We start from the raw sequence: 13,882 nt of genomic DNA, 5'->3' as shown, positions 1-13,882 counted from the left end.
CCGACTAAATTGAAAATTAAGTACTCTCGCTCACACTCTGCTTCCGTTTGCTTGTATTTTTCTCTAAATGATTTTATGTTAAGTAATTGGAATTGATGATCATTTTAAGGTACCGTTAAGAAAAAAAAAGTAAAGATATCGTTAATAAGTTAGCTTTCTAATGTTTCTTTACATAAATGGTAGTGTAGAAATGTCTTCCTTATGTCGCATGTCGGTTTATATATTAATGTATTATGTTTTCATATGTAGAAAACACATTTAGTGACTTATCACAACCAGACCCGAAAACAGGGCAAATCATGTATTTTATAATTATTGCTCTACTGCAAAACTAGATCAAGTACATAGATTCACACAATTCACACAATATAATAGTAATTTATTTAGCGGGAACAGCGGTCGCGCATGCTATTCTGACAGCTGCTCGCTCAATTTGATGCAGTTTTACGAACTGGTTTGAGGGAATGCGGGGAAGGGGTTAATTGTCAAAGCTATTGAAATATATAAGATAATTAATGATCATAGTTTATGCGTATTTTAGATGCAGAAAAACAGTCATTTAGTATCCAAAATCGTCTTACCAAAACAAAAAATCTAATATTCAACCACCTCGCGGCAAACTTTACGCATAAAAATATATTTTCTTTGTTTTTCCCCAATTCTTCATACTATAGAACATATTTTCCACATAGGGCCCTTTCGATAATTTCTTTTTTTCTCTTTCCGTACAAAATCGATCCACCCTAATATACACGGTATTACTATACAAGCATCATAAAGATGAAGAAAATATTGCGTAGCCCTCGAAAACTTCCGAAACGATAAAAGGAAATAGTAAACAACAATACTCATGTATGATGTCTTGAGTTCGATTCCCGACGTTGTTGACATGGTTTTTATACAAAAATATTTCAAAGTCCCTGAACTGGCACAAGAAGGGGGGGTCATCTTTCCTTAGTGAAACAAAAATCATCGAGATATGCTACAGTTGGTGTACCAATACAGTGATTTATGCACCTTAAGGTGTAAATAAGTGAATGATGATGAAGATGACAAGTATGATTGCAAAACTATTGAATTCGATATCGAAAAATATGAGCGAAGGTAATTTTGTAAATAAATCTTAAAAAAAAATAAACTTTAAAAAACAGTGTCATTTTGTATTTTATCAATAATTTCTTAACATATTTGTTTACAATTATAATACAAATATGTGCACCTACATATTTATTAATTAAATAAACATATTTACTATGCGTGATGTGCTCTGTAACAGAGCTGCCAAGTGTTAAGTATTTAGAGTAGTTTATTTTTAAACAATATAATAAGTGGTAATTTTCAATTCGATACGGTTGGCTAGGCCATATACTGCGGATGCCTCCCGAGAGCCTTAACCACGCTTGCCTACTTTACAAGGCATCAGGTTCTTGACATTTTGGACGTCCACTGCTGACTGATTGTCGGCAGTTCGTGTCAGAACTACGGGACGCGAACCTGACTTGGGAGGATGCACAGAAGCTGGCAGCTGACAGAGATGCTTGAAGGATCTTTGTGGATACCATATGCTCTAACTAGGGAGTGGACATGAAATAATGAAAATAAAAAAATATAAAGTTTTCAATATTCATCTATGTACTCGCATATAAGTTTATCAACTTCTTTATAAAAGAATAAATAAATATCAAATTAAAAAACAAACAACCTGTTACCTACAAATAAGCCTTTACATAAGATTTAAAATATATTATTGGAAAATTTTTGTATAGAAAAAAAAAATTGACTTGTGTAGTTGAACCATCAGTAGTGGAGGCTTATTCTGTCAAAACTTCGATAAGTAAGTTTGATCGTTTGTCATAATATATCTATCTCACTTTAACCTAATCAAAATCGTATTTTGCTCTTGTTCCCTCCCGTGTGATACAAATGCATTTAAAATTAATTCGGTACAGAATAAGGCTACTGTTGTTCAAAATTTATTATTATTTTTTCATTTAAAGATAAACGCCTTGGTTATTTGTATATTGTAATAAATTGTATTGCTTGCAGATAAACACACCCCCTTGTACCTAACATACCATGTTGTACACGTGCTTTAAATTAATTAAATGTCTTTTTGTGTAACGTGTAATGGGTGCTGCTAAGAGATAATATATGTTTTCAAATTAGTGCAGATTTACACACAAAAGGGTAATAATACTTCTGTTCGTTGGTTTCCTAAATTTTATCTTTCTCATTAAAGTGATTTTACGAACAAAACCATGCAATGTTTTAATGATTGGCGTATTTCTACTAACCATCTTTATTAAGAGTGATACAATTTAAAAATAAAAAAAAAACATATAAATTATTGAGTGAGACAATTTTAAAAGTTTTATTTGAAAGGTTACATTATGCCATTAAACATGAAAAATAATATTGTTCATGTGAGCACCGCGACTTCTCTGTACACACCGCATTCTGTCAACTCAATTTTCCATTACTTTTTCACATGTACTTGGTGTTATTTCACCAATACCACGTTCAATGTCGGTTTTAAACTGCTCAGTTGTCGTATGTTTATCTGCATAAACTTGTGACTTAACATATCCCCAAAGAAAGATATCACAAGGTGTTAAATCACAAGATTTTGGTGTATAATTAACTGAACCATTTTTTGAGATAATGTTATCACCAAATTTTCTTTTCAATAAATCCATTGTTACGGTACCTGTATGGCAGGTGGCACCGTCTCGTTGAAACCACAAATTTTTTATTACCAGCAGGAAAGAAAAATTCATTCAACATTATTCTGTAACGTTCTCCATTGACAGTTACTCTTTGACCATTTTCTTCAAAAAAATATGAACCAATTACTCCACCATGAACCGCACACCATACCGTAACTTTTTCTGGATGTAATGGTAGCTTAAGAGTTTCATGTGGATTCTCATCACTCCAAATTCTGAAATTCTATTTGTTTACATAATCGTTTAACCAAAAATGAGCTTCATCACTAAACACCTATGAACGGTTAACAAATAGATCTGCATTGATTCGTTCTAAAGCAAAATCAGCAAATAAACGACGCTGGTGGTGATCTGCTGGCATTAATTCTTGAATAAATTGAGTTTTGTTTGGGTGTAAACCCGAATCTTTTTTTAAAATTCTCCATGTTGTTGTATGAGAAAGATTTAGTTCTTAATAACGAAGTTCAATCAATAAATTTGGATTATCTCTTACACTTGCTGCTACTACATCAATATTCTGTTGTGTACGTGAATTTCTTTGTCGTACTGGTACTTTTGTATTTTGTACAGAAAATTCAGTTTGAAATTTGTCTACAATACTACGAACAGTGAGTCGATCAACTTAATAATGTCGTCCATGAATTCATCTTAAACCTCTTTTAATATTGACATATGAACACTGATTTCGATAAGACAATATAATAATTTTGAAACGTTGTTGAAGCGTGTGTCTTTCCATGATTAAATGGCATACTATACTGAATACAAATGACATAAGTAATGTCAAAAAATGTCCGTGTTTTTAAAAGACATTCGCGAATTTCTCCGTGTTTAATTTTATTGAGATTCTCTGGGCATCATAAAGTCGCATTTGTTGCGTTGCGGAACGGAATGGGTTTCACCTAGAGCAGGGGAATAATATGGAGCAACATCAGATCTAGAAAGATATTGATATCTAGCGAGGCATTGGTCACAGATGCTAATGCAGATTCCTCGTCACCTGATGATATTTTTATATTTAAACTTTACAAATCATCTTAATTAATGTTGCAGACATTAATCATATATTTACCTCAAAACTCGAACTTAAAAAAGGATTATTTAAATTTTGTAAAATATATTTTCAAATAACTTTCATAATACAGTGTTTATAATGTTTCGGAAAACGTTTTTTTTTTTAATGCTTATTAAAATATTTACAGCTCACAAATACAACCATGTTTATTTACTACATTAGGTACATTAGAAATGAGGAAGTCTAGTGCCACGGAAAATTGGATTGAATAAATGTTTTCATGGACGCGGTAAAAATAAGGGCATTTAATAGTACGGCAAGGTTACCAGAAAATGTTAAAACGGTAAAAAAAAACTAGGTCATAAGTTTTTGTGAATTATCCAATTTTGATCAATACCACAGGATAAAAAATAAATTGTGTCTAAAACTATTGGGTACTAACTTCTTCTACTCATGAATAACAGAAATAGGCTAAAATGTAGGTATTAAATTTAACTTAAAGTAAATCCTCAACTTTTAAGTACTTATTACCTAGATTAGAAATTGAAATAATTGTGAGAAACGAGAGGAATTACTAATAAATTATAGTACCGTACCATAGGTGCCTTTTGTTTGCCATATAGATAAAAACTCAATACTTCAACTAAGTTCAAAGATAAAAAATAATCCAGCGGTTAGTTGTACTATTTTAGAACTGTCGTAAAAGTCTGTGGTTTCTTTGTAAAAGCCCGAAAAATAATATTTTTACATTTTTCCGTTAAAAAACATGGAAAGGTCAAACTATTGGAACAATACAAGGGTTTCTAGAACAAACCATAAAGACGTGAACAGCTTGTTGATTCCAGTCATGTTTCGACCCTGAATCTTTCTTAACTCGTATCAAATTGGGGTGCGTGATTTATCGGAAGTCTCACAAAGACAGACTATACTAAATAAAAGCTAACCCCACGAGAGGCCAGGGGGGTGGTTAGAAACTCTTTCTTCATCGGTATGTATCGAGACGGTTTACTTCACTTTTGCCTTGTGGTTTTTTAGTTAACGCAGTAGCGTACCATGCAAGAGGTCTCGAGCTGGATTCCCGACATAATTGAGATGAAATATCTAATTTTAATAGAATAAAATATTTATATAATATTTCTATTGAATATTTCATAGTCCCTAGCACCAGAAGCGTAAACTGATTATCTCACCTTCATGAAATAAAAATAATTAAGATACGCTGCGGTTGGTGTACGAATGTAGTAATCCATGAACTATAAGTTACTGAAAATTAATAATTATTTTACTAACTGTTCTCCTATCCCTATCTACCTGGGTGTTGGGTACGATGCCGGCTCTACCGACATGTCGATACGTGCTTTCAGGGAGATATGGCTATAAAATTAAAACTTATGAAATGGTAAAAATAATTTTTGTAGTAGGTAGAATCATTTCTTCCGAAATGTTTCCATTTTACTTTACGGCCGATGCACATTAAGTCATCTCAAACGTCTAATGATCGCAAATTCACGGAGACTGGACCGCTGTACACGAGCACACCACGAGCCCACTGCGAGATATCGCATGATTGGCCATTTTTACATCACGGTAAAAATCTACACGGCATGATTAAATAAATTAATCAATAAATAGATATTTACTGTTTTACAATTATTTATTTAATGCCCGGCAAACGCAATAACCAGTCCACCATGAAATCGACTTACCTCCAGTCAATTTCCTTTTGCTGGATTTTTACCTGAAAGAACTCGCTTAATTAAAAAAATGATTTTGATAGAATTATCATTTAAATCTCTTTTGTTAAGTTTTAATATATTATTTGAATCGTGCTGTGGTCCTGTGGATAGTGTTACGAACACATAGATCAGAGGTCAGAGGTTCCAATCCCACTCTACCCCAACTTAATTCCCGTTTTCTAATGGTGAGTTATTTACAATTTGTTGAAAATGGTTCTTAAAAATGAAATACTTGGGTAAAAAATCATTTACTATGGAGGTTTATAAAAAAAACGAAAAATATAAATATGATCAAATTAAAATGATTACAAACCAATCTAATTAATGTCAATCCACTATAATTTTATCGTGCCGTTTAGATTTATATGATATGTGTGAAATAAGCTATCCTCCGTCAGATATCACGAGGCTTATTTGTTTATTAGAAAGTTCTTGTAATAATTAACATATTTTAGATGGTGCTGTCATTGCTATCATAACTAAGAAACCTTACTCCGCGCTAAATGTAAAATGTAATTTACTTATTTTTCCTCCATATTTCAAAAAAATACTTCTGTGATAAAAAGTCATTCACGAAAATATAAATAAATCACAATTCAATCACAATTGTTAAGAAAAAAAAAAAAAAATCTCTTTCGGTGCGTACATATGACGTGTACTCGTATACCATGGGGTACAGGTGCCCTCGATAGCTAACGATGTACTTACCTCAAAACTTGAAGAAACAGAGTCTATGGTTAATCTTTGCCATCGCTCTGTAAAATTTATCTACAACTACATATACCATCATAATGAAGGTATGGCGTCTATGTCTTCCAATTGTAATCGAGCTTCGGGGCGGTATTTCAAGATAGCTGATTCAATGATGCAGAGTGTTAAAGAAAAACGTTTTTTGATCATGCGGGCAAATGAATGCATTGTCAGAGTAATTACTTCTAAACCTTCTAGATTTGTGGTATCTCTCTATGTGAGTCAAATCAGGTTAACGTTTATCGATTTTTCCAAGGATAAAAATCTGGATAGTCTACTTTACATTATTTAGAACTAATGTTTTTCATTAAAACGAGATATGCAATGAGCAAAATCTTTTGGGTACCTTAAAGTAGAACTGCCTTTTTTCCGAGACATTTTACAGTATTGGGCCCCAGGGTTTTTAACATGTTGGACTCTGACATAAAAGCGTCAATTAATAACAATCTTTATAAGAAAATTGTGAGCAAGGGAATAAGGAGTGGACCTTTATATCCTGTAAATTATTTCTATGACTTAACATTTTGAATGTTTTAATTGTCAAATATCTCCTTGTTGTTTGTAATTATACATGTATTTTTTTAAATTTATTTTTAATTTTTTATAATTATTATCTGTTTTTATTTCTTATTTTTATTAGTATTTAATTTTATATTTATGTTTCATATTTGAATTATTGATAGAATATTTTCTAATTGATATTTATTCTTCAATTTTATAATTGTCGGTATGTTTTCTCAGTTATGTTTATGTTTCGTTTTTTCTTTAAATATAAATGGCATATATTATAATTTATATTTATGCTTCAATTTTTATTTTCATCAGTTTGCTTTCTAATATATATTTATGTTTCATTTTTTATTTATTAATGGTATGTTTTTTCATTAATATTTTTTATGCTTCAATTTTTATTAGTATAAATATGTATTCAAGTTTATATTTATTTTTAATTTTTTGATATTATTATTATTATTGTTAATTTAATTGTTTAAGCATCATGTAAAAAAGGTTCTGCTTAAACACAGAAATTTTCCACGTAGTCGCGACCTGAACACAGAACTTCTGAACATTTTAAAACTAAATGATAAATAAATGTTTCTTAAAAGCAAATAATATTTTATATTGCAATAATCATATATACAGTACCAAAATTATATATACAAAATGTATTTGACAAAATACTAAGTTAGGTACAGGTTAAATACGTAATTGTTCATAGATGTATTTATCATTTCTTATAGGAAAAAAAGGTTATTACGACATTGATTTATTGTAATTATCATTGTTTAATCAATTTGCAAAAAACTAAAACAAAAATTAAAACAGCGTATTATTTCAAGTTATAATTTGTAAAACATCATTTAAAACACGTATAAAATGTCAATTCCTGAATATTTTAGATTATCTATTCTCTTCCCTTGTTCCTTCTATCTTTGCTCCCTCCTCTCTTCAGATTATAGTGTAGATATTTAGTCAATTTAGTTTCTTTAAATAAATAAATATCTTAATGTTTTTTTTATAATACCAACAATTTGTTCAAACACCACTGATTTTTTCAATTTGATCGGTTTGGGTATGTAAAAAAAAATTACCTTAAAATATATATATTTAAATTGGTAAAATAATTAATAAATAAATCAAATTTAAGTTCTACCGAACAATTTAGAATTTTCAGTTATAAAAATAAACTGAATACATTGACTTGAATGAACTAAATTGATCAGGATAAACATAAATATTACTTTAAATGTGTCCAAATTTGTGTAGACAAGGCTGCATTCCAACACCTTAGAGATTATACAGACAAAGATTGCAATAAATCTTAATAACTCCCTAGGAGTTGATTAGAACAGGAAGGGGAAAACATTTTTGAGAAGGTTATATGAAGGTTTGGGCGTATACAGGGATACTGATCAGTCATTGGCTGTTTTACGTGATTACTTTACACACTGTGTACAACATTAAACATTCTGACTATGAATAAACATCACTATTTTCTCAATTCTTCTACCTGTAAACTTTTGTATAATATAGTGACAATTGAAATTTAATTTTAAGGTTAGTCCAGGGAGCCCAATATCTCTGGGTATGAACAAGAATAATAATATATGCCGTTTTTTTACATCAATAGGACGTAGTGTTGCTAACCCTTGGTTTTGAAATTGTCAAACGTAGTACCTAACTACTAACAATCTTTTTACTGTGTCTTAATTAAATTGAAGTAATTAATAACCTTTAAATAAGCAGTTCCACATGCATGATTGTGGAAATTATCTTCTGGTGACTTATATGAAGGGCGCCGGAGTTAAAAAGTTTAAAAATAATTATTATAATTATCCAATCTGATGTTTATAAGTTTACAAAATTACAAAAATGAACATTTGCTTTTGTGATATAAGTTGATACAGGTTTTGCTAACATTTGTCTTTGCAATATGGTTAAGAAAATGAATGACTCGCAGCGAAAGCGGCAGTTATAGCAGTAGAGTCAAATTCAATTAAAATCCCGGTATACGTACTATATGTACTAATGTACTATATATGTACTAAAATCTAGCATATTTCTACGAATTCTACTTTCCAAATTCGATGTGAAAATGTCTATTTGAAGATTACGAACTTCATAATTTAAATAAATAAGAGAGATATATCAAATTTTGTATCCTACGTAGACTCCTACGTGTGAGAGCCAAACAAGAGTTAATGATTTTCCACAAATCTCATTGTGATAAAAATCATACATAAATCTCATAGTACACAATATTACGCATATTATGTTCAAAAAACAAAAAAATATATGAATATTGCCAATCAACGCAATAAATTATAAAAATATGTAATTTGGACAATTATCTGGAGAAATTATTTTGAAATTCTATTAGCAAGGGCTTGCTCTAGGTGTGGGGGGGTAGTCGATCGACAGATACCCTCCATCACATATGATTTATACGTCATCACTCAATACGCCATCAACCGATTCAGTAAAAGCGATAACGAAGTAAAAAAAGTAATCACTCATATTTGAAGTACCTACAAGCGTTATTCATTAAATAATATTGTTGGATTACTTTCGGCTCGACACGTTATAATTCGTGCTATAATAATGAGGAATTTTTTTTTCGAAAATAATCATACTCTTCCCCATTGACATATTAACACATTGACACGAAAACGTACCCAAAGTAACTGAGTTTTTTTTATTTATACGAAAGCTGCGTTCAGCGTTCATGAATATGCCAACAAAATTTGGAAGATACCTCAGAAAAATAATTCTCTAGAGAAGCTCTTTAGCTCTGTTGCATATAACCAAAGCGTTAAAATTTTATTGGGTTTTTAGTTTACCAAACAATGTGTAACGAACTGCTTCGGTTTACGCTTGCAATTCTCAAACCTAGTATCTACAGCTAGTTGTATTGCTGTAAATTGTAGCTAACTTCATGGTTAATAATTATAAAATTGGTTTTTTCTACTAAAATTAGTGACTCTATTAGCCATTATCATCATCATCATTCCCTTACCGCACAAAATGGTGCATAGGGCACTAGATTGTTACACTATACTAATCGCAGCATATCTCGATCAATTTTGTTACATGAAGGTAAGGTGATCAGTCTTATGCTTCAGGTACCAGTCCAGGGACTATGAAAATATTCTAGAGTGAAAACACCTTTTTATTACTCATTGTTATGTTATTACTCTAAAAAGGTATATAAAAAGTTTGCATTGTTACTTAAACTATCGTGATTTGGTTTTGGTGGATCCTAATAAGATTCATTCCATAAAATTTTGACCAATTTATTTCTTTTTACTGGATTTTGGGAATGCAAAAATTATATAAGATTACTCAGGCTTATTATATTTTTAAAACGTGTTCCTATCAGTGCAAACCTATCAATACAAAAAGCTTTGCAATTGCACCGCTAGGCGTTGTTTGACGTTTACAAAAATAATATTTATATTTGGATTTGAATTGTTTTAAGCTTTGTTGATCACCCGTGAACCAATGAAAATGAACACAATCCTTGTTACATTTTTTATCTGAAAAGTGTTTACACGCTTTCATGACACAAACAGACATTTTCGTTTCGATTCTTAACGTCACGCCTAGCTGGCTGTCGAAGAATGACTTAGTACGCGCTGGGCATGATTGAGCGTTTCAGCATGAGTTAAGTATCATAACTTTGAGGGTTACGTCATGCCTATGTGTATTTATTTGTCAATGCTCTTCTTACATGTTTTAATATAAATTAATTAAAGTTTGTTGACAATAGCTCAAAATTAAAGTATTTGGACAAATCATGAGAATAAAAATGATAAATTAACTCTTCAAAAATTGTGGTAAATAATCCCTTAAAAAAACCACTTGTAAAAGACGGAATATTCTAAAGTTCAGACATTGAAAAATAAAAATAAAACAAAAGTACATACTGCTTAATGATTTCTTTTCCACAATTTATGTGAATAAACATATAATTTAGCCTTGTTATACCAAAATAAATAAAAAATCACAAATACGCCGCTCATGTTACGCGCGTGCATACTTCATCACTGTCATTAAACAACTGAAGACTGAATATTTAGACAACATCCGCCGCAGAACAGAGTCTCTGTCTTCCTTGTTATGAATTCTATCTTCGTGCTCTCTCTTGTATATGGTATATGTGTTGCTGAATTAGCGGACATTTATTCTTTGCGTAGCAACGATATATTTGTTTTGTTTTAACAGTAAGCATAGTTATACAAATTTTACTCTCCAAATCGGGTGTAAAATGTTCATTAGAAGATTACAAAAAATACGAATTTAAAATTTAAAAAAATAAGAGAGATACATCAAGTCTTGTGCCCTATGTCAACTAGTGTGGCATCACAGCCAAACAAGAGTTAAAGAAATATGTATATATTTTTCTTAATTTTATATGGTTGGCCCGAAAGCCAACAATCTTCTTTCACACAAATAGAACACTGCGTTTGAAACCCAAATGCAGAGCATTGCGGTCATCTGTTACTTGAATATAAGGTGTCCTCAACCAGTCTAGCACCTAGGGTGCTGTTCTAGAGAAAGCAAAATGTTGGGGGAGAATGACCTGAAAATTGTATGATTTAATGTCGACCTTACCAGGTATTCAACCTGCGGCTTCAAGCGCGGCAAGCATATAACGTAGAATTCGTCTTGCACTCTTCGAAGAATACAAATGACCTATAATGACAGTTTTATTGACAAAGACGTCATATTACACTGTAAATACCATTTTTTTATCAGATTTGTTAAAGAGATTTTAAATTAATCTCCTGCTTGACTTTTAATTTTGACTTTCAATTAATTTTATCTTTCAGTTTTAACTTTTTAATTTTAATTCTTAATTTTAACTTTTAATTTTAATTTTAACTGTTAATTTTAGTTTTAACTTTTGCTTTAAATTTATACTTATTCACATGTACATCTACTACCTGCATCTAATTAATTATTGTTGGTCGTGAATTTTTACTAAAAAATATAAATGTTCATGGAAACAGAGCGAGAGGGGAGGAAAGTATAGTTAGAGCTATACAATGTCTTCTCCGTTTTATATATTTTTTATTTAATATTTTTATTTTTTTAGAATTTCATTATTTTTTCCCCTCCCCTCCTGCGTTCATATAAAAATAATGTGAAATCTTTAATTGGTATTACTTTTTGAAATTGTTTTTTTGAACCTTGTATTTATATAAAGACTGTATCCTTAATAAATAAATATACTTACACTAGACGGAGAACTTATCTCCAACCAATTTTGGCCTACTTTTAATTAAAAATGATATAAACACATCACAACAGAGATGAATAACATTTTGGAGAAGGTAATATAGAAGTCTAGGTATCTACAGAGCTAATGACCTGTCATTGGCTGGCTAAGGTGACCATTTTACACACTGTGTAACATTCACCATTCTGCCCATATTTGAACATCGACATTTTTGCAAGTTTTCATCTGTTGATGTTTTTGAAGTTAAGAACTGAAACCTTTATTTTTGCGGGTGAGATTTATCTGATTGTATTATATCACCTGCATACTCAATTGTATATTACCTTCTCTAAAATGTTCTTCATCTCTGTTGTAATATGTTGATATAGCTTTCTAGGGAGTTGAATCCAGTCCTTGTCTACAAAAATTTGGACAAACTCAAAACATTGTTGAAAAATAAAATTACTAAGTAATTTTTTTATGCATTCAAAGACATATTACAAAAAAGTTCTAACGTATCCTAACTCTATGAGGCCAAGAGACCCGTGTTGAGGTGGAATACGACATAATGGAAAGTGGAGGCATGTATAATAATATTTATTAAAATCAAATCTTTGGTATTTTGTCAGTATTATTAGTGTTTAAAGCGTTAACTTTGTAGTCAAATATTTAAACTAATGTTAGTAAATATTCGTATTTAACCACTTAGCGACTTTTTTAGCCAACCGGCTTCGAAAAGTACCCGTGTCTTCGTCAGGACACTCAATACACCAACATGTAAATACTATATCAACTCCAATACAGCTCGTGCCCTTCAAGATACGTTGGGAGAACGTCATGTAGCTTCAATTTTTGGATTAAACAACACAAGAGATGTTAAAATAATAATTATTTTTCAGAGTTTGCTAATCATCTTTTAAAATCAAATCACGGTTTTGATTGGGATAAAATAGTAAAAGTTTTACATTGCATAAAAAAGAACTCAAATTTAAGAATGTGGAGATTTTTCACGTTAAAAAGTCTTAAAAAATGAGATTCCTCTAGTAAATATTCAAATAACTTGAATTAATAATTAACCAATCGGGTAAGCCCCCATCTACCCCCCCTCCCTCAAAACTCCCTACCAATTCTTCATGCTAAGTGCATGTTTAGATATGTTGGTGTTCGCATCTCTATAAATCTGCATGTGATTTGTGTGTTTTTGGAAATACTACATATATATATATACTAAGGTGATGGTGAAGGTGGAGGTGTATTTTTGTATTTGCATGTTAGTGTAGTGAGTGTTCTGACGAAGAGACAGGTACGTCTCGAAACCGGTAGACTAAAAAAGTCGGTAAGTGGTTGTATAATAATATTTACTAACATTAGATATTTTATAAGTGCATATATTTTAACTACGTTATTTTTTTACTGTTTGTGTGCCTAAAACTAAATACATAAACAAACAACCTCAATCGATCTTTTCGATTGCTAAATCGAATACTTAAAAAAGCATTTTCAGATAGCTAAAAAAATATAACAGAGAGCGTTTTACAGCTTTTTGCTCCGGCTTCATTATGAATCAATTAAAAAGCAATTTATCATATTTTTAAGGTTTCCGCATTTTCACTGAGAATCCTATAAATAAGGTTTTTTTTTCCATTACGGCTTAAAGTGCATTCGCATGTAGTTTAAAAGCCTTATTTTTCGTCGTTTACTCTTTCTTTAAGAACGGAAGCCAAGAAAGACTTTACATAAATCTACAGACCAAATATAAACAAGATGATACTGGACATAGTAAGTATGTATTTACACAGATTCTGCGCACTAACATTTTCGGTTAAAGAGAATGTAGAGTTGAATGTGCCGGGCGGGTAATGAATACAGTTATGTGTGTGAAATGAACCAGAATCCTGAACAAGTGTTTTCGATATTTTCGACTTGATTGCTA

Source organism: Micrasema longulum, unplaced genomic scaffold (genome assembly GCF_059751315.1).
Source record: "Micrasema longulum isolate JH-2025_06_02 unplaced genomic scaffold, ASM5975131v1 h1tg000042l, whole genome shotgun sequence".
In the NCBI taxonomy this organism is placed as follows: Eukaryota; Metazoa; Arthropoda; class Insecta; order Trichoptera; family Brachycentridae; genus Micrasema; species Micrasema longulum.
This window is presented reverse-complemented; position numbering follows the sequence as displayed.